We start from the raw sequence: 23,292 nt of genomic DNA, 5'->3' as shown, positions 1-23,292 counted from the left end.
GAATGCACTTTTCACATCCATTTGATATAAAGTGATATTATGATGGTTAGCATCAGCAAGTAATATGCGAATAGCCTCAAGTCTAGCAACAGGTGCAAAAGTTTCATCGAAATCAATTCCTTCAACCTGTGTGTAGCCTTGAGCTACAAGTCGTGCCTTATTCTTCACCACAAGGCCATTTTCATCTTGCTTGTTGCGGTAGATCCACTTTGTGCCAATGATATTATGCTTGCGAGGATCTGGACGTTTGACCAGTTCCCAGACATTGGTGAGCTCGAACTGATGTAATTCTTCTTGCATGGCCTGAATGCACTCAGGCTCCAGAAATGCTTCATCTACCTTAGTGGGCTCTGTAATAGAGACAAAAGCATAGTGCCCACAAAAGTTAGATAAATGTGAAGCTTTTGAGCGTGTGAGAGGACCTGGCACTCGAATGTCATCGATGATCTTTTCCACTTGCACTTCTTTTGCTATGCGAGGATGAGCTGGTTGTCGTTGAGGAATTTTATCAGCATTTTCTTCAGCACCATTTTCTTCAGCATTTTCATCAGGTGCACCAGCTTGATTTTCACCATGTTCTGGAATGAATTCTTCAGTAGATCCTTTGGTAGGAATAACATCCTCAGTAGCCTTGAACTTGATAGAATCCTCAGGTGCTGGTTCATCTATTATAGAAGGTAGGTGCTCTCTTTGCGAGCCATTAGTTTCATTGAACCGCACATCTACAGTTTCAACAACCTTGTGAAGAACGTTGTTGAAGACTCTGTAGGTGTGCGAGTCCTTTCCGTAACAAAGCATAAAACCTTCATGTGCTTTCGGTGCAAATTTAGCATTGTGATGATGATCTCTAATCCAACATTTAGCACCGAAGACTTTGAAATAACTCACATTGGGTTTCTTGTCGGTGAGGAGTTCATAGGCAGTCTTCTTGAAGAATTTGTGAAGATATACCCGATTGATGATGTGGCACGCAGTATCAATTGCATCAATCCAAAAACGACGAGGCGTTTTGTATTCATCAAGCATAGTGCGAGCCATTTCAGCGAGGGTTCTGTTCTTGCGCTCCACGACGCCATTCTGCTGAGGAGTATAAGGAGCAGATAACTCATGAGTAATACCAAGTTCATCAAGATAGCCATCAAGACCGGAATTCTTGAACTCGGTCCCAATGTCAGTTCTGATGTGCTTGATCTTCACACCAAAGTTGGTTGAAGCCCTCGAGGAAAATCGTTTGAAGATTTCCTGCACTTCATGTTTCTAAGTGACAATGTGTACCCATGTGTAACGAGAATAGTCATCAACAATAACAAAGCCATATAGAGAAGCATCATTTGAAACAGCAGAATAATGATTAGGACCAAAGAGATCCATGTGAAGCAATTCAAATGGACGAGTAGTGGTCATGATAGTCTTTGCTGGATGCTTGGACTTTGTCATATTTCCAGCTTCACAAGCTCCGCATAAGTGATCCTTGAGGAATTTGACATTCTCAATGCCAATGACATGCTTCTTCTTCACAAGCATGTTCAGATTCCTCATGCCAGCATGACCAAGTCGTCGATGCCATAGCCAGCCTTCTGAAGCTTTTGCAAGCACACGGCTGGTTGTGGTCCTGTAGAGAAATCAACAATATACAAATCTCCTCTCCTAAAGCCTTCGAAGACATTGGAATGGTCAGCTTCCATGATCACAACACAACGATACTTGCCAAAGACAACAACCATATCAAGATCACAAAGCATTGAGACAGACATGAGGTTGTATCCTAAGGACTCGACAAGCATGACTTTGTCCATGTGTCGATCCTTTGAGATCGCAACCTTACCTAGACCCAATACCTGACTTTTGCCTTTGTCAGCGAAGATGATATACTTCAGATGTGATGGTGATAAAGGAGCATCCATCAATAGACTCTTGTCACCCGTTATGTGATTTGTACATCCACTATCTAGAACCCACTCGTTGGCTTTGGGCTGATCATCCTGCAGATGAATTAGTGCAACTTACGATCTCATATACTTCATCAGTGAAGAATATGATATCAAGTTCATTAGATGAATTTCATCAAGCAGTAAAACAGATATTTTAGTATGAGGACGTGTGAAATGAAAGTTCATTTTATCATGATTCGCCTGCGTCCTTTTAGGTATTTTTGTCAGGCCCCCAGCAAATTCTTCAGACGTTAAAGAACGTCTGGAGACCTGACCCTGCAGAAGAGATTAGTTCTTTTTCTTCACCACCCACATCTGAAGGGGTGGCAAAGAGTTCATCACTCTGCGAGCACCATATGAGAAAGGTGGCATAGAGGCCAATCCATTTCATTTCACATAAGAGGGGTTAGGGTAAGCATATGAATAAGCAGAGAAATTCTTGGAGGACTTATGAACATAGTGATTTGAAGAATAATGCTCATATTCATAGCCCTTAGCTCTACCCTGCGAAACAGAGTTGTTAGCACGATCATAATCATATGAGGACTTTGATCCATTTGAGGAATTTGATCCACGTGAGGAATTTTGTCCGTATGAAGACTTGGATCCATATGAAGAATTAGGTCCATATGAAGAGTTTGATCCGGGGTTCCTATTCTTCACAGGTGGTGTCATGAGGACATTCACCTGAAGACTTTCAACATAACTTTTGGGAACCCAGATTTTCTTCATAGGGGAACCGTTCCTGCAGTTAGTCCCAACATATCTAGCAAATACTTCACCATTCTGATTTTTGAACAGTTTATAGTTGGAGTCAAATGACTCATCAGAAGAATGAGGAGATTCACATGTAAAGCCAGATAAGTTGGAGGGATCAACTGGATGTCCCTTTGCAGCAACCCATGAGGTTTTGGGGTACTGCTCAGGCTTCCAATATGTTCCATCAGCATTGAGTTTCCTCTCAAAGGCAATACCCTCTTTCCTAGGGTTTCTGTTGAGGATCTGCTTTTTGAGCACATCACAAAGAATCTGATGCCCTTTGAGGCTTTTGTACATGCCTGTCGTGTACAATTCCTTCAGCCCTGCATCGTTAGTGATACTAGCAATGTCCTCAGATGAGGAATTAGTGATAGCAGAGGCAGGTGAAGAATTTGTAACAGTTGAAGCATTTGAACATTCAGGTGATGAATTAGCAGATTCATGTTCAATGCACTTTAAGCATGGAGGAACAAATTCTTCCTGAGAAGCGCTGATTTGTTGAGCAAGCAATGAATCGTGCTCCTTTTGAAGATCTTCATAACTCACTCTTAGCTTCTCAAGATCTTGCTTCCTTTGAAGAAGTTCAAGAGAAAGCTTCTCGTGATCAGATAAGAGAGCGTTATGATGACCTTGAAGGTCGTCAAACTTGGAATGAAGTCCCTGAAGACTTTCAGCCAAGGCTTTTGACTGATCCAGTTCTTCACCCAACATATCATCGCTCTTATTTAGCATGTAATGAATTTTTTCCAAAGCTATTTGTTGTTTAGTGGAAAGGGAAGCAAGTTTAGCATAGCTAGGTCCAAATTCATCGTCAGATTCATCATCACTGGATTCGGATAGGTAGCATTCAGTTACCTTAGCACTGTTTGCCATAAGGCAGGGGTTGGACGATGATGATTCTGGTTCGAATGTCATCTCCTTGAGAGATTCCTTGTAATCCTCAAACCAAGGATCATGACGAGTAAGATGTCCATCATTGACCTCAGAGAGACGGTCCCAGATTAGCTTCGCGTGATTGAGATGCATGACGTTCCTGAACTGATTTCGGGACAGACTGGAGCAAATGACATCCTTCACAGTGAGTTGAGTAGAGTGTACTTGCGAATGTCATCAACCTCAGCCATCTTGCATAGATCGGTAAGACTGATCTCGGTGACGGTCCACAGTTCGCTGTCCATAGCCATGAGTCGCTTCTTCATCATGGCCTTCCACCGAGGATACTCATGACCGTCAAAGATGGGGCAGGAAATGTTCCTCAATCCTGCAGTCGACATAACTAAAACTCCAGGTGGTTAAACCAAAATCACACAAAACAAGGGAGTACCTTGCTCTACCAATCGAAAGTGCGTTATATCGACTAGAGGAGGGGTGAATAGGCGATTTTTATGAATTCTTCACTGAGGAATTTGCCGGTGAGGAAATTCCTTAGCGAAGAACTACTAGCAGCGGAATAAGTACTCAGAAGTAAGCATAACAGGATACAGACATAGTCATCATGATGAAATGAAGCCAAGCACAGAATACAGGAAGCGTAAACACAAGATAACACAAGATGAAGACAAACAGACTGAAGAAATCCAACTGAGGAAATTGAGAAAGTCTTCAGTCAAAGTCTTCAAACACAGATATGAACAATCACTCAACATAGTAATGAGGAAATGAAAGAGTTGAGGAAATAGAACCAGTAAGGTTGGTGAAGACAATGATTTGGTAGACCAGTTCCAACTGTTGTCTCAGTTGTACGTCTGGTTGGAGCGGCTGAGTATTTAAACTCGAGGACACACAGTCCCGGACACCCAGTCGCCGAGCACGCAGCTTAGGACACCAAGTCCTCACCGTATTCTCCTTGACCTAAGGTCACACAGACCTCGTCCAATCACTCGTGGTAAGTCTTTAGGCGACTTCCAAACCTTCACAGACTCGGTCACTCGGCGATCCACAATTCCTCTTGGATGCTCTAGACCATGACGCCTCACCATCTGGAAGAAGCACAGTCTTCAAAGGTAACAAGCGTCGGATCCACGTAGGATCAATCTCTTTAGTGATGCTCAATCACTTTGGGTTTGTAGGTGTTTGGGTTTGGGTTTTTCCTCACTCGATGATTTTTGCTCAAAGTCCTCGGAGGATGGGTTGCTCTCAAATGACAAGTGTCAGTTTCTCTCGGAGCAGCCAACCAGCTAGTGGTTGTAGGGAGCGGCTATTTATAGCCTAGGGAGCAGCCCGACATCATAAGACATAAATGCCCTTGTCTGATATGACCGTTAGGTGGATAAGATATTTTGGGACAGCTGGCGCGCAGCACAGCAACGGTCGGAAATTTGACTCTCAAATTCCTCAGGGCTATCATGTTTCTCACTGTGTAGGCAATCCGCACTAGTGAATTCCTAACTCCTCAGTCAAAACAAATTCGTCAGCGACCAGAAGAACTTCGTCTTTGTCACTGAAGAAATTGACTGAACTGTATGAGATTTCCAAAGGCTTCACTCGAAGGGTTTGGTAGGTGTAGGATTTTGAGTTGAGCATCACATGGAAAATTTTCCTTAGTATTTCCCCGACCCCCTTTAACAGTACAGTGGTTCATATGACTCAATAAAGAGAAAAACAAAACTATGAAAACGAAAGTCTTCAAGCTTCATATTCCTCGCATGAATATCAAGTCTTCACGGATACACCAATTTCTTCACTTTCAAAGTCTTCATGAAAGTCTTCAGGAATACCAAAATCTTCAGTCGATGATATTCATTTTTAGGGGTCGACTTTCTCTATAAATATCAAACTCCTCATAGACTTATAGACCTGTGTACACTCACAAACGCATTAGTCCCTTAACCTATAAGTCTTCAATACACCAAAATCACTAAGGGGCACTAGATGCACTTACAATGTGTACTTTACTAGTACTCCTAGTAGCACCAGGGTATTAAGATACCGGTTCGGTTGCTAAGTGTTAGTAACTCGAAATAAAAGAGCTACAGAATAAACGAAGACTAGCTAAAGGTGAGATGACGATGTGTGTTGAAAGTGTTTCCAAGGTTGATGTGATCAAGCATCGCCTGCTCCCTCTACCATCGAGATTGGTGTTAAACCTAAATAATTGTTATTTGGTGTTTGCGTTGAGCATAGACATGATTGGATTATGTTTATCGCAATACGGTTATTCATTTAAGGAGAATAATGGTTACTCTGTTTATTCGAATAATACCTTCAACGGTCTTGCACCTAAAATGAATGGTTTATTGAATCTCGATCGTAGTGATACACATGTTCATACCAAAAGATATAAGATAGTGATGATAGTACCACATACTTGTGGCACTGCCATTTGAGTCATACTGGTATAAAACGCATGAAGAAGCTCCATGTTGATGGATCTTTGGACTCACTCATTTTGAAAAGATTGAGACATGCGAACCATGTCTATTGGTATATATGCATGAAGAAACTCCATACAGATGGATCGTTTTGACTCACTTGATTTTGAATCACTTGAGACATGCAAATCATACCACATGGGCAAGATGACTGAAAGGCCTCGTTTTGAAGTGATATGAAACAAGAAAGCAACTTGTTGGAAGTAATACATTTGATGTGTGCAATCCAATGAGTGCTGAGGCACGCAGTGAATATCATTATGCTCTTACTTCACAGATGATTTGAGTAGATTCTCAGTATATTTACTTGATGAAACACGAGTCTGAATTATTGAAAGGTTCAAGCAATTTTAGAGTGAAGTTGAAGATCATCGTGGCAAGAGGATAAAATGTCTATGATATGATCATAGAGATGAATATCTGGGTTACGAGTTTGGTACACAATTAAGACCTTGTGGAAATTGTTTCATAACTAATACCGCCTGGAACACCATAGTGTGATGGTGTGTCCGAACATCATAAATGCACCCTATTGGATATAGTGCATACCATGATGTCTCTTATCAAATTACCACTATCGTTTATGGGTTAGGCATTAGAGACAACTGCATTCACTTTAAATAGGGCACCACGTAATTCCGTTGAGATGACACCATATGAACTATGGTTTAGAGAAACCTAAGCTGTCATTTCTTAAAAGTTTGGAGCTGTGACGCTTATGTGAAAAGTTTTGCCTGATAAGCTCGAACCCAAAGCGGACAAAATGCATCTTCATAGGACACCCAAAAACGGTTGGGTATACCTCCTAATTCAGATCCGGAAGCAAAAGTGATTGTTTCCAGAAACGGGTCCTTTCTCGAGGAAAAGTTGCTCTTGAAAGAATTGAGTGGGAGGATGGTGGAGACTTGATGAGGTTATTGAACCATCACTTCAACTAATGTGTAGCAGGGCACATGAAGTTGTTCCTATGGCGCCTACACAAATTGAAGTGGAAGCTGATGATAGTGATCATGAAACTTCAGATCAAGTCACCACCAAACCTCGTTGGTTGACAAGGATGTGTACTACTTCAGAGTGGTACGTAATCCTGTCTTAGAGGTCATGTTGCTAGAAAACAATGAACCTACGAGCTATGGAGAAGCGATGGTGGGCCCGGATGCCGCCGAATGGCTCGAGGCCATAAAATCCAAGAGAGGATCCATGTATAAAAACAAAGTATAGACTTTGGAAGAACTACTCGATGGTCGTAAGGCTGTTGAGTACAGATGGATTTTAAAAGTAAGACGGACAATGATGGTAAGTGCCACTATTAAGAAAGCTCGACTTGTCACTAAGATGTTTTCCGACAAGTTCAAGGAGTTGACTACGATGAGACTTTCTCACTCGTAGCGATGCTAAGAGTCTGTTGGAATTATATTAGCAGTTACTGCATTACTTATGAAATCTTGCAGATAGGATGTCAAAACATTGTTTCCTCGACGATTTTCTTGAGGAAAGGTTGTATGTGATACAACCAGAAGGTTTTGTCAATCCTGAAAGATGCTAACAAGTATGCAAAGCTCCAGTAATTCTTCTAAGGACTGGAGTAAGCATCTCGGAGATGGAATATACGCTTTGATGAGATGAACAAAGATTTTGGGTTTATACAAAGTTTATGAGAAACTTGTATTTCCAAAGAAGTGAGTGGGAGCACTATAAAATTTCTGATGAGTATATGTTGTTAACATATTGTTGATCAGAAATGTTGTAGAATTTCTTGAAAGCATATAGGGTTATTTCAAAAGTGTTTTTCAATGGAAAACCTGGATTAAGCTACTTGAACATTGAGCATCAAGATCTATAAGGATAGATAAAAATGCTTAATAGTACTATCAAATGAATACATACCGTGACAATATTTTGAAGGAGTTCAAAATAGATCGGCAAAGAAGGAGTTCTTGGTTGTGTTATAAGGTGTGAGTATTGAGTAAGACTCAAGACATGACCATGGAAGAAGTGAGAGAAAGGACAAAGGTCGTCCCCTATGATTCAGACGTAGGCTCTACAGTATGCTATGCTGTGTACTGCACCTGAAGTGTGCCTTGCCATGAGTCAGTCAAGGGGTACAAGAGTGATCCAGGAATGGATCACAGGACATCAGTCAAACTTATCCTTAGTAACTAGTGGACTAAGGAATTTTCTCGATTACGGAGGTGGCAAAAGAGTTCGTCGTAAAGGGTTATGTTGATGCAAACTTTGATACTAATCTGCATGACTATGAGTAGTAAACTGGATTCATATAGTAGAACAGTTATTTGGAATAGCTCCAAATAGTGCATGGTAGCTGCATCTACAAGATGACATAGAGATTTGCAAAGCACACATGGATCTGAAAGGTTCAGATCCGTTGAATAATAACCTCTCTCACAAGCGAGATATGATCAAACCCCATGGGTGTTGATTCATTACAATCACATAGTGATGTGAACTAGATTATTGACTCTAGTGCAAGTGGGAGACTGTTGGAAATATGCCCTAGAGGCAATAATAAAATGGTTATTATTGTATTTCCTTGTTCATGATAATTGTCTATTGTTCATGCTATAATTGTATTAACTGGAAACCGTAATACATGTGTGAATACATAGACCACAACATGTCCCTAGTGAGCCTCTAGTTGACTAGCTCATTGATCAATAGATGGTTATGGTTTCCTGGCCATGGACATTAGATTTCATTGATAACGGGATCACATAATTAGGAGAATGATGTGATGGACAAGACCCAATACTAAGCATAGCACAAGATCGTGTAGTTCGTCTGCTAAAGCTTTTCTAATGTCAAGTATCATTTCCTTAGACCATGAGATTGTGTAACTCCTGGATACCACAAGAGTGCTTTGGGTGTACCAAATGTCACAACGTAACTGGGTGACTATAAAGGTGCACTACAGGTATCTCCGAAAGTGTCTGTTGGGTTGGCATGAATCGAGACTGGAATTTGTCACTCCGTATGACGGAGAGATATCTCTGGGCCCACTCGGAAATGCATCATCATAATGAGCTCAATGTGACTAAGTGGTTAGTCACGGGATCATGCATTATGGAACGAGTAAAGCGACTTGCCAGTTACGAGATTGAACGAGGTATTGGGATATCGACGATCGAATCTCGGGCAAGTAACATACTGATTGACAAAGGGAATTGTATACGAGATTACTTGAAACCTCGACATCATGGTTCATCGGATGAGATCATCGTGGAACATGTGGGAGCCAACATGGGTATCTAGATCCCGCTGTTGGTTATTGGCCGGAGAGCTGACTCGGTCATGTCTGCGTGATTCCCGAACCCGTAGGGTCTACACACTTAAGGTTCAATGACGCTAGGGTTATTAGGAAGATTTGTATGTGATTACCGAATGTTGTTCGGAGTCCCGGATGAGATCCCGGACGTCACGAGGAGTTCCGGAATGGTCCGGAGGTGAAGATTTATATATGGGAAGTTGTCATACGGTCACCGGAAATATTCGGGGGCATACCAGTATTGTACCGGGGGCACCGGAGGGGTTCCGGGGGTCCACCGGGAGGGGCCACCTGTCCCAGAGGGCCTCATGGGTTGTAGAGGGAAGGGAACCAGCCCCTTCAAGGGCCGGGCTCCACCCCTCTAGGGCCCATGCGCCTAGGGTTGTGGGGGCAAACCTTAAAGGCGGTGTCCCCCTTGCTAGGGGGGCAAGCCTCCTCCCCCCTTGGCCGCCGCCCCCCTGTAGATCCCATCTAGAGGGTCCCGCCCCCTTCCCCCTTATCCTATAAATAGAGGGGCGAGGGGAGGGCTGTAGCACAACATCCAAGGCGCAGCCCCTCCCCTCCCCAACACCTCTCCTCCTCCACGCGAGCTTGGCGAAGCCCTGCCGGAGAACTGCCACTCCATCACCACCATGCCGTCGTGCTGCTGTTGGAGCCTTCTTCCTCAACCTCTCCCTCCTCCTTGCTGGATCAAGGCGCGGGATATGTCACCGGGCTTCATGTGTGTTGAACGCGGAGGTGCCGTTGTTCGGCGCTAAGATCGGAATCCACCGCGATCTGAATCGCTTCGAGTATGACTCCTTCATCCGCATTCTTGTAACGCTTCCGTCTCGCGATCTTCAAGGGTATGAAGATGCACTCCCCTCTCTCTTGTTACTTGTTACTCCATAGATTGATCTTGGTGATGCGTAGAAAATTTTAATTTCTGCAATGATCCCCAACACATACCCCCCGATACTGCCCATAGATTCATCAATATAAGCAAACAACACACGAAAAACAGAATCTGTCAAAAACAGAACAGTCTGTAGAAATTTGTAACTTTTGATTACTTATGTAACACTAAAAATTCTAAAATAAATTGGTGGACTTGAGGAATTTGACTACTAATCAGCTGGCAAAAGAATCAACCTAAAATCACTCTTGTGTAAAAATAACAGCTATTCTCGTGAGCGCAAAAGTTTCTGTTTTTTACAGCAAGATCGCAAAGACTTCACCCAAGTCTTCGCAAAGGTTCTACTTGGCACAAACACTAATTAAAACATAAAACCAAATCTAAACAGAAGCTATATGAATTATTTATTACTAAACAGGAGCAAAAAGCAAAGAACAAAAATAAAATTAGGTTGCCTCCCAACAAGCGCTATCGTTTAACGCCCCTAGCTAGGCATAAAAACATGAATAGATCTAGGTATTGTCATCTTTGGTATGCAATCCATAAGTGGCACTCATAATATATTCATAAGGCAATTTAATGTTCTTCCTATTAAATTGTTCCATGCCCTTCCTTAACGGAAATTGGAATCTAATAGTTCCTTCTTTCATATCAATAATTGCACCAATCGTTCTAAGGAAAGGTCTACCAAGAATAATAGGACATGTAGGATTGCAATCTATACCAAGAACAATAAAATCTACGGGCACATAATTCCTATTTGCAACAATAACAACATCATTAATCCTTCCCATAGGTTTCATAATGGTGGAATCCGCAAGATGCAAATTTAAAGAACAATCATCAAATTCACGGAAACCTAGCAGATCACACAAAGTTTTTGGAATCGTAGAAACACTAGCACCCAAATCACACAAAGCATAACATTCATAATCTTTAATCTTAATTTTAATAGTAGGTGCCCACTCATCATAAAGCTTTCTAGGGATAGAAACTTCTAGTTCAATCTTTTCTTCATAAGATTGCATCAAAGCATCCACGATATGTTTAGTAAAAGCTTTATTTTGATTATAAGCATGAGGAGAATTTAGCACGGATTGCAACAAGGAAATACAATCTATTAAAGAACAATTATCATAATTAAATCCCTTGAAATACAAAATAGTGGGTTCATTGCTACTTAAAGTTTTGACCTCTTCAATCCCACTTTTATCAATTTCTCCATCTAGATCTAAAACCTCCAAATCATTGGGACTCCTTTTAACTAAACTTGACTCATCTCCAGTCCCATCTTTATCAAGATTCATATTCGAAAACAAAGATTTAATAGGAGTCACATCAATCACTTTTAGATCTTCATCATTATTATCATGAAAACTAGAAGAACACACTTTCACAAAGCAAACTTTTTAGCACGCATCCTAGCGGTTCTTTCTTTGCACTCATCAATGGAAATTCTCATGGCTTTGAGAGACTCATTGATATCATGCTTAGGTGGAATAGATATAAGTTTCAAAGAATCAACATCAAGAGAAATTATATCCACGTTCCTAGCCAACTCATGAATCTTAAGCAATTTTTCTTCAACCAAAGCATTGAAATTCTTTTGCGAACTCATAAATTCTTTAACACTATTCTCAAAATCAGAGGGCATCTTATTAAAATTTCCATAATAGTTGTTGTAGGAATTACCATAATTATTAGAGGAATTACTAGGAAACGGCCTAGAATTAAAATTTCCTCTATGCGTTGTTACCAAATTTGTTCCTACCAAGAAAATTCACATCCATAGATTCATTATTACACTCAATCAAAGTGGACAAAGTCATATCATTAAGATCAAAAGAAACACTTTTATTAGCAAATAATTTCATAAGTTCATCCATCTTTCCACTCAAAACATTGAGTTCTTCAATTGCATGAACTTTTTTACTAGTGGATCTTTTGGTGTGCCATTGAGAATAGTTAACCATAATATTTTCTAGGAGTTTAGTAGCTTCTCGTAAAGTTATTTCCATAAAAGTGCATCCCGTGGCTGAATCTAAAAGATTTCTAGAAGCAAAATTCAATCTGGCATAAATTTTTTGTATAATCATCCACAAATTCAAACCATGTGTAGGTAAATTATGTATCATTAATTTCATCCTCTCCCAAGCTTGTGCAACATGCTCATGATCAAGTTGCTTAAAATTCATAATATCGTTCCTATGGGAGATGATCTTAGCGGGAGGAAAATACTTAGAGATAAAAGCATCTTTGCACTTATTCCATGAATCAATACTATTTTTAGGCAAAGAAGAGAACCAAGTTTTAGCACGATCTCTAAGCAAAAACGGAAATAGCTTCAATTTAACAATATCATTATCCACATCTTTCTTCTTTTGCATATCACACAAATCAATGAAGTTGTTTAGATGGGTTGTGGCATCTTCACTAGGAAGGCCAGAAAATTGATCTTTCATAACAACATTCAACAAAGCGTTATTAATTTCACAAGATTCAGCATCGGTAGTAGGAGCAATCGGAGTGCTAATAAAATCATTGTTGTTCGTATTGGAAAAGCCACACAATTTAGTATTATCTTGATCCATCGTGACAAACAATCAATCCAACACACAAGCACACAAGAAGCAACCGTAAAGAGACGAATGGAAGAGGGCGAAGAAAAGGCAAAGGTTTTCGAAAATTGTTTTAGAAGTGGGAGAGAGGAAGATGAGAGGCGAATGACAAATAATGTAATGCAAGGGAGAAGAGTTTATGATGGGTACTTGGTATGGATTCACTTGGCGTAGATCTCCCCGGCAACGTCGCCAGAAATCCTTCTTGCTACCTCTTGAGCTTGCGTTGGTTTTTCCCTTGAAGAGGAAAGGGTGATGTAGCAAAGTAGCGTAAGTATTTCCCTCAGTTTTGAGAACCAAGGTATCAATACAGTAGGAGACGACGCACAAGTCACCTAGTACCTGCACAAACAATCATGAACCTTGCAACCAATGTGATAAAGGGGTTGTCAATCCCTTCGTGGTCACTCGCAAAAGTGAGACCTAATAAAGATAGTAAGTAAATATTTTTGGTATTTTTGTTGTATAGATTGGAAAGTAAAGATTGCAAAATAGTAAACGAGATGCGATATAATGGAAAAGAGATATAATATAATACAAAAGAGATCCGTGGGCCATATGTTTCACTAGTGGCTTCTCTCAAGATAACATGTATTACGGTGGGTGAACAAATTACTGCCGAGCAATTGATAGAAAAGCGCATAATTATGAAGATATCTAAGGCAATGATCATGAATATAGGCATCACGTCCGTGTCAAGTAGACCGAAATGATTCTACATCTACTACTATTACTCCAGACATCGACCGCTATCCAGCATGCATCTAGAGTATTAAGTTCATAAGAATAGAGTAACGCATTAAGCAAGATGACATGATGTAGAGGGATAAACTCAAGAAATATGATATAAACCCCATCTTTTATCCTCGATGGCAACAATACAATGCATGCCTTGCTGCCCCTACTGTCACTAGGAAAGGACACCGCAAGATTGAACCCAAAGTTAAGCACTTCTCCCATTGCAAGAAAGATCAATCTAGTAGGCCAAACTAAACCGACAATTCGAAGAGACTTGCAAAGATATCAAATCATGCATATAAGAATTCAGAGAAGAACCAAATAATATTCATAGATAATCTTGTTCATAAATCCACAATTCATCGGATCTCGGCAAACACACCGCAAAAGAGTATTACATCAAATAGATCTCCAAGAGCATCGAGGAGAACTTTGTATTGAGAATCAAAGAGAGAGAAGAAGCCATCTAGCTAATAACTATGGACCCGAAGGTCTGTGGTAAACTACTCACGCTTCATCGGAGAGGCAATGGTGTTGATGTAGAAGCCGTCCGTGATCGATTCCCCCTCTGGCAGATCGCCGGAAAAGGCCCCAAGATGGGATCTCACGGGTACGGAAGGTTGCGGCGATGTAAAAGTGGGTTCATGGCTTCCTTTGATCTTTCTAGGGTATAAGAGTATATATAGGCGAAACAAGTACGTCAGTGGAGCTACGAGGGGCCCACGAGGGTGGGGGCGCGCCTACCCCCCTAGGCGCGCCCTCCTGCCTCGTGGACGCCTCGTTGCGTTTCTGAATTCAACTCCAAGTCTTCTGGTTTGCTTTCGGTCCAAGAAAGATTATTGCGAAGGTTTCATTCCGTTTCGACTCCATCTGGTATTCCTTTTCTGCAAAACTCTAAAATAGGGGGGAAAAAGAAACTGGCACTGGGCCTCTGGTTAATAGGTTAGTCCCAAAAATAATATAAAAGAGAATATTAAAGCTCATTAAACATCCAAAACAGATAATATAATAGCATGGAACAATAAAAAATTATAGATACGTTGGAGACGTATCACCTGTCCCCGTCGCCCGCCGCCCCGGCCCGTCCCCGTCCCCGCCCCCCGTCGCCGACCCCGTCGCCTCGCATCACCAACTGTTGCCCCGCTGTAAGACCGCCCCCGGCCGCGCCATGGCCGCCCTCACACACAAAGTACACACACGCGCACACACACACACATAGAGAGAGAGAGAGAATGTTAGATGAATTAGATAGAAATGTTAGATATTAATGTCAAATGTTAGATGAATTAGCTAGATATTAATGTTAGATGTGTTAGTTTTTTATAATTTTTGTTATAGATGAACAAGATATATTAATGTTAGATATTAGCATGAATAAACTTAAGGTTGTTAGCAATTTGATGAAATTTTTCAAAATGAATGCCCATGGTAAACTCTATTGAAAAATCTAACAACTTGTGATCAACACAAAGGCCAAGATAGCAAAAAATATTGACTCCATCACAATATTTTCTTTGACATTAAATGTTAATATATAATAGATCATAACTCATAGGAATAAACATGGTAAAGTTTGTGTCGGCCGGTCATCTAGATTTTCTTATCAGCAATTTTCTAGAAATTAATAGAACTAGTTGAATTCTATATGAGCTTTGAATTAGTAAGTGCTTACTTGAATTAGTAAGAAAATTAACAAGTGCTTAGTTGAATTAGTAAGTGCTTAGTTGAAAATTAATAGAACTAGTTTATTTTTAGTAAGAAAATTTAGGTACATGAGATTTGTTGATAAAATTAAAATTTTACTATAGAACTAGTATATTTTTACTAAGAAAATTAATAGAAATAGTTTATTTTTAGTAAGTGCTTAGTTGAATTAGGGTATTTAGTTATGCTTCTTAACCAAATGAAATGTTTGGATTATAAGATTTTCAATTAATGTTTCAACTATGAACATAGGAAATGTCTGACGATGAAAAGGAATTCGGTATGTGCGAATACTGCAAAGACGAGCGCGACAGGCCTCAGCTAGTTGGTTGTAGGCGCTTCAGCATCAAGATGGATGACACCTTTGAAGTGGATACAGTAAGTCACAACGACAAGTCTTTTTTCGTAATTAAGCATGACTTCTTCTTATTTTTCTTAAACTTATAATTTTAATTTTTTACTATTCTACTAACGTATCCCCTGCCATTCAAGAATGTATGTCTTGGATAAGATTGGTTAAAGTACTATGGAAACTATGGAGGTAAAAAGAGTTAAATTGAGAACCGAGCATGGTTATAGTTTTGCCGCAAAATTATACAATTCAGAGACCTACACCCATTTTGAATGCAAACAATGGAGAGCACAATGCAAGGCTTATGCATTTGAGCCTGATATACTTATCACATTTGATATTCGTCCGGAACAGGATATTGAAGATAATATCGACATCTGGGTCGATGTGCAGACGTCTCTAGTTCTACCATTATGTGAGTTTCTCAACCATATTTAAGTCTTCGATATTGTTAATTCAAAAATAGCTAACAACTAATTTCTATTGACATCTTATTTCCATTCAAGAAAACATGTCAGCGCTTGGTAGATGCTACCTCTCAAGCTTGCATTGGTTTTTCCCTTCAAGAGGAAAGGGTGATGCAGCAAAGTAGCGTAAGTATTTCCCTCAGTTTTGAGAATCAAGGTATCAATCCAGTAAGAGATGACGCACAAGTTGTTGGAAATATGCCCTAGAGGCAATAATAAAATGATTATTATTATATTTCCTTGTTCATGATAATTGTTTATTGTTCATGCTATAATTGTATCAAGCGGAAACCGTGATACATGTGTGAATACATAGACCACAACATGTCCCTAGTGAGCCTCTAGTTGACTAGCTCGTTGATCAACAGATGGTCATGGTTTCCTGACTATGGACATTGGATGTCATTGATAACGAGATCACATCATTGGGAGAATGATGTGATGGACAAGACCCAATACTAAGCATAGCACAAGATCGTGTAGTTCGTCTGCTAAAGCTTTTCTAATGTCAAGTATCATTTCCTTAGACCATGAGATTGTGTAACTCCCGGATACCTCAAGAGTGCTTTGGTGTACCAAACGTCACAACGTAACTGGGTGACTATAAAGGTGCACTACGGGTATCTCTGATAGTGTCTGTTGGGTTGGCATGAATCGAGGCTGGAATTTGTCACTCCGTATGACGGAGAGGTATCTCTGGGCCCACTCGATAATGCATCATCATAATGAGCTCAATGTGACTAAGTGGTTAGTCACGGGATCATGCATTATGGAACGAGTAAAGTAACTTGCCGGTAACGAGAATAAACGAGGTATTGGGATACCGACGATCGAATCTCGGGCAAGTAACGTACCGATTGACAAAGTGAATTGTATACAGGATTACTTGAATCCTCAACATCGTGGTTCATCCGATGAGATCATCGTGGAACATGTGGGAGCCAACATGGGTATCCAGATCCCGCTATTGATTATTGGCCGGAGAGCTGTCTCGGTCATGTTTGCGTGATTCCCGAACCCGTAGGGTCTACACACTTAAGGTTCGATGATGCTAGGGTTATTAGGAAGATTTATATGTGATTACCTAATGTTGTTTGGAGTCCCGGATGAGATCCCGGATGTCACGAGGAGTTCCGGAATGGTCCAGAGGTGAAGATTTATATATGGGAAGTTATCATACGGTCAAAGGAAATATTCGGGGGCTTACCGATATTTTACCGGGGCCACTGGAGGGGTTCCGGGGGTCCACCGGGAGGGGCCACCTGTCCTGGAGGGCCTCATGGGCTGTCGAGGGAAGGGAACCAGCCCCTTGGAGGGCTGGGTGCCACCCCCCTAGGGCCCATGCGCCTAGGGTTGGGGGGAACGCTAAGGGGGGCGCCTCCCCTTGCTGTGGGGGCAAGCCCCATCCCCCCTTGGCCGTCGCCCCCCTCTAGATCCCATCTAGAGGGGCCGGCCCCCCTTCCCCCTACTCCTATAAATAGAGGGGCGAGGGGAGGGCTGCAACACCACATCCAAGGCGCATCCCCTCCCCTCCCCAACACCTCTCCTCCTTCGCAAGAGCTTGGCGAAGCCCTGCCGGAGTACTGCCACCACATCACCACCACGCCGTCGTGCTGCTGTTGGAGCCTTATTCCTCAACCTATCCCTCCTCCTTGCTAGATCAAGGCGCGGGAGACGTCACAGGGCTGCACGTGTGTTGAACGCGGAGGTGCCGTTGTTCGGCGCTAAGATTGGAATCCACCATGATCTGAATCGCTTCGAGTACGACTCCTTCATTCTTGTTCTTGTAACGCTTCCATCTCGCGATCTTCAAGGGTATGTAGATGCACTCCTCTCTCTCTCATAGCTAGTTACTCCATAGATTGATATTGGTGATGCATAGAAATTTTTTAAATTCTGCAACAATCCCCAACAGTGGCATCATGAGCTAGGTCTATGCGTAGTTTCTATGCACGAGTAGAACACAAGTTTGTTGTGGGGGTAGATTTTGTCAATTTACTTGCCACTACTAGTCTTATCTTGTTTCGGCGGCATCGTGGGATGAAGCGGCCCAGACCGACCTTACACGTACGCTTACGTGAGACAGGTTCCACCGACTGACATGCACTAGTTGCATAAGGTGGCTAGCGAGTGTCTGCCTCTCCCACTTTAGTCGGATCGGATTCGATGAAAAGTGTCCTTATGAAGGGTAAATAGCAATTGGCATATCACGTCGTGGTTTTGGCGTAGGTAAGAAACATTCTTGCTAGAAACCTATAGCAGCCACGTAAAAAACTTGCAACAACAATTAGAGGACGTCTAACTTGTTTTGCAGCATATGCTGTGTGATGTGATATGGCCAAAAGGATGTGACGAATGAAATATATGTGATGTATGAGATCGATCATGTTCTTGTAATAGGAATCACGACTTGCATGTCGATGAGTATGACAACCGGCAGGAGTCATAGGAGTTGTATTTATTTATTGTATGACCTGCGTGCCACTTAATAACGCCATGTAATTAATTTACTTCATTGCTAAACTGTTAGCCATAGTAGTAGAAGTAATAGTTGGCGAGACAACTTCATGGAGACACGATGATGGAGATCATGATGATGAAGATCGTGGTGTCATGCCCGTGACAACGATGATCATGGCGCCCCGGAGATGGAGATCAAAAGGAGCAAAATGATATTGGCCATATCATGTCACTATTTGATTGCATGTGATATTTATCATGTTTTTGCATCTTATTTGCTTAGAACGATGGTAGTAAATAAGATGATCCCTCATAATAATTTCAAGAAAGTGTTTCCCCTAACTGTGCGCCATTGCAAAAGTTCGTTGTTTCGAAGCACCACGTGATGATCGGGTGTGATAGATTCTAATGTTCACATACAACGGGTGTAAGCCAGATTTACACATGCAAAACACTTAGGTTGACTTGACGAGCCTAGCATGTACAGACATGGCCTCGGAACACAAGAGACCAAAAGGTCGAACATGAGTCGTATAGAAGATACGATCAACACGAAGATGTTCACCGATGATGACTAGTCCGTCTCACGTGATGATCGGACACGGCCTAGTTGACTCAGATCAGGTATCACTTAGATGACTAGAGGGATGTCTATCTGAGTGGGAGTTCATTAAATAATTTGATTAGATGAACTTAATTATCATGAACTTAGTCTAAAACTTTTGCAAAATGTCTTGTAGATCAAATGTCCCACGTTCATGTCAACCTCAACTTCAACGCGTTCCTAGAGAAAACCAAACTGAAAGACGATGGTAGCAACTTTACGGACTGGGTCCGGAACTTGAGGATCATCCTCATAGCTCCCAAGAAAGCATATGTCCTTGAAGCACTGCTAGGTGAAGCACCCGTCCTGGTGAATCCAGACGTTATGAACGCCTAGCAGTCGCGTGTTGATGATTACTCCCTGGTTCAGTTCGGCATACTTTATAGCTTAGAACCGGGGCTCCAAAAACGTTTCGAGCTGCACGGAGCATATGAGATGTTCCAAAACCTGAAAATGGTTTTCCAAGCTCATGCCCGGGTTGAGAGATATGAAGTCTCCGACAAGTTCTGGTTGTAAGATGGAGGAGAATAATTCTGTCAGCGAGCACATACTCAAAATGTCTGGGTTGCACAACCACTTGTCTCAACTGGACATTAACCTCCCGGATGAGGCGGTCATTGACAGAATCCTTCAGTCACTCCCACCTAGCTACAAGAGCTTTGTGATGAACTACAATATGCAGGGGATGGTGAAAACCATTCCTGAGGTATTTTCAATGCTGAAATCAGTGGAGGTGGAGATCAAAAAGGAACATCAAGTGTTGATGGTCAATAAAACCACTAGTTTCAAGAAAGGCAAGGGTAAGAAGAACTTCAAGAAGGATGGCAAGGGAGTTGCCGCGCCCGGTAAACCAGTTGCCGGGAAGAAGCCAAAGCATGGACCCAAACCTGAGACTGAGTGCTTTTATTGCAAGGGGAACGGTCACTGGAAGTGGAACTGCCCCAAGTACTTAGCGGACAAGAAGGCCGGCAACACCAAAGGTATATGTGATATACATGTTATTGATGTGTACCTTACCAGTACTCATAGTAGCTCCTGGGTATTTGATACCGGTGCGGTTGCTCATATTTGTAACTCAGGAGCTGTAGAATAAGCGGAGACTGATGAAGGACATGGTGGCGATGCGCGTCGGGAATGGTTCCAAGGTCGATGTGATCGCCGTCGGCACGCTACCTCTACATTTACCTACGGGATTAGTTTTAAACCTCAATAATTGTTATTTAGTGCCAGCTTTGAGCATGAACATTGTATCTGGATCTCGTTTAATACGAGATGGCTACTCATTTAAATCCGAGAATAATGGTTGTTCTATTTATATGAGAGATATGTTTTATGGTCATGCCCCGCTGGTCAATGGTTTATTCTTAATGAATCTCGAACGTGATGTTACACATATTCATAGTGTGAATACCAAAAGATGTAAGATTGATAATGATAGTCCCACATACCTGTGGCACTCCCGCCTTGGTCACATTGGTGTCAAACGCATGAAGAAGCTCCTTGCATATGGAATTTTGGAGTCTCTTGATTACGAATCATTTGACATGTGCGAACCATGCCTCATGGGCAAAATGACCAAGACTCCGTTCTCCGGAACAATGGAACGAGCAACCAACTTATTGGAAATTATACATACTGATGTGTGCGGTCCAATGAGCGTTGAGGCTCGCTGTGGCTATCGTTATGCTCTCAGCCTCACTGATGACTTAAGTAGATATGGGTATGTCTACTTAATGAAACACAAGTCTGAGACCTTTGAAAAGTTCAAGGAATTTAAGAATGAGGTAGAGAATCAACATGACAGAAAAATAAAGTTCTTACGATCAGATCATGGGGGAGAATATTTAAGTCACGAGTTTGGTACGCACTTAAGGAAATGTGGAATTGTTTCACAACTCACGCCACCTGGAACACCTCAGTGTAACGGTGTGTCCAGACGTCGTAATCGCACTCTATTGGATATGGTGCGGTCTATGATGTCTCTTACTAATTTACCGCTATCATTTTGGGGATACGCTTTAGAGACAGCTACATTCACTTTAAATAGAGCACCGTCTAAATCCGTTGAGACGACATCGTATGAATTATGGTTTGGGAAGAAACCTAAGATGTCGTTTCTAAAAGTTTGGGGATGCGATGCTTATGTCAAGAAACTTCATCCTGAAAAGCTCGAACCCAAGTCGGAAAAATGCATCTTCATAGGATACCCTAAGGAAACCATTGGGTATACCTTCTACCTCAGATCCGAAGGCAAGATTTTCGTTGCCAAGAACGGGTCCGTTCTGTAGAAAGAGTTTCTCTCGAAAGAAGTAAGTGGGAGGAAAGTGGAACTTGATGAAGTACTACCTCTTGAACCAGTAAGTAGCGTAGCTCAGGAAGATGTGTCCTCTGGTGCCTGCACCGACTAGAGAGGAAGTTAATGATGATGATCAAGGTACTTCGGATCAAGTTGCTATTGAACTTCATAGGTCCACAAGGACACGTTCTACACCAGAATGGTATGGCAACCCTGTCCTGGAAATCATGTTGTTAGACAATGGTGAACCTTCGAACTATGAAGAAGCGATGGCGGGCCGAGACTCCAACAGATGGCTTGAAGCCATGCAGTCCGAGATAGGATCTATGTATGAAAACAAAGTATGGACTTTGACAGACTTGCCCGATGATCGGCGAGCGATAGAAAATAAATGGATCTTTAAGAAGAAGACGGACGCGGATGGTAATGTTATCATCTATAAAGCTCGACTTGTCGCTAAGGGTTATGGACAAGTTCAAGGGGTTGACTACGATGAGACTTTCTCTCCCGTAGCGAAGCTGAAGTCCGTCCGAATCATGTTAGCAATTGCCGCATACTATGATTATGAGATATGGCAAATGGACGTCAAAACAGCATTCCTTAACGGATATCTGAAGGAAGAATTGTATATGATGCAGCCGGAAGGTTTTGTCGATCCTAAGAATGCTAACAAGGTATGCACGCTCCAGCGATCCATCTATGGGCTGGTGCAAGCATCTCGGAGTTGGAACATTTGCTTTGATGAAATGATCAAAGCGTTTGGGTTTATGCAGACTTATGGAGAAGCCTGCGTTTACAAGAAAGTGAGTGGGAGCTTTGTAGCATTTCTCATATTATATGTGGATAACATACTTTTGATGGGAAATGATATAGAACTTTTGGACAGCATAAAGGCCTACTTGAATAAGTGTTTTTCAATGAAGGACCTTGGAGAAGCTGCTTATATATTAGGCATCAAGATCTATAGAGATAGATCGAGAAGCCTCATAAGTCTTTCACAAATCACATACCTTGATAAGATATTGAAGAAGTTCAATATGGATCAGTCCAAGAAGGGGTTCTTGCCTGTGTTGCAAGGTGTGAAATTGAGCTCGGCTCAATGCCCGACCACGGTAGAAGATAGAGAAAAGATGAGTGTCATCCCCTATGCCTCGGCCATAGGGTCTATTATGTATGCCATGTTGTGTACCAAACCTGATGTAAACCTTGCCGTAAGTTTGGTAGCAAGGTACCAAAGTAATCCCGGCATGGAACACTGGATAGCGGTCAAGAATATCCTGAAGTACCTGAAAAGGACTAAGAATATGTTTCTCGTTTATGGAGGTGACGAAGAACTCGTCATAAAGGGTTACGTCGATGCTAGCTTCGACACAGATCTGGATGACTCCAAGTCACAAACCGGATACGTGTATATTTTGAATGGTGGGGCAGTAAGCTGGTATAGTAGCAAGCAAAGCGTTGTGGCGGGATCTACATGTGAAGCGGAGTACATGGCAGCCTCGGAGGCAGCACATGAAGCAATCTGGATGAAGGAGTTCATTACCGACCTAGGAGTTATTCCCAATGCGTCGGGGCCGATGACTCTCTTCTGTGATAACACTGGAGCTATTTCCCTTGCCAAGGAGCCCAGGTTTCACAAGAAGACCAGGCACATAAAGCGTCGCTTCAACTCCATTCGTGAAAATGTTCAAGATGGAGAGATAGATATTTGCAAAGTGCATACGGATCTGAATGTCGCAGATTTGTTGACTAAACCTCTTGCGCGAGCAAAACATGATCAACACCAGAACTCTATGGGTGTTGGATTCATCATA

This window comes from Triticum dicoccoides, chromosome 7B (assembly GCF_002162155.2).
Source record: "Triticum dicoccoides isolate Atlit2015 ecotype Zavitan chromosome 7B, WEW_v2.0, whole genome shotgun sequence".
In the NCBI taxonomy this organism is placed as follows: domain Eukaryota; kingdom Viridiplantae; phylum Streptophyta; class Magnoliopsida; order Poales; family Poaceae; genus Triticum; species Triticum dicoccoides.
This window is presented reverse-complemented; position numbering follows the sequence as displayed.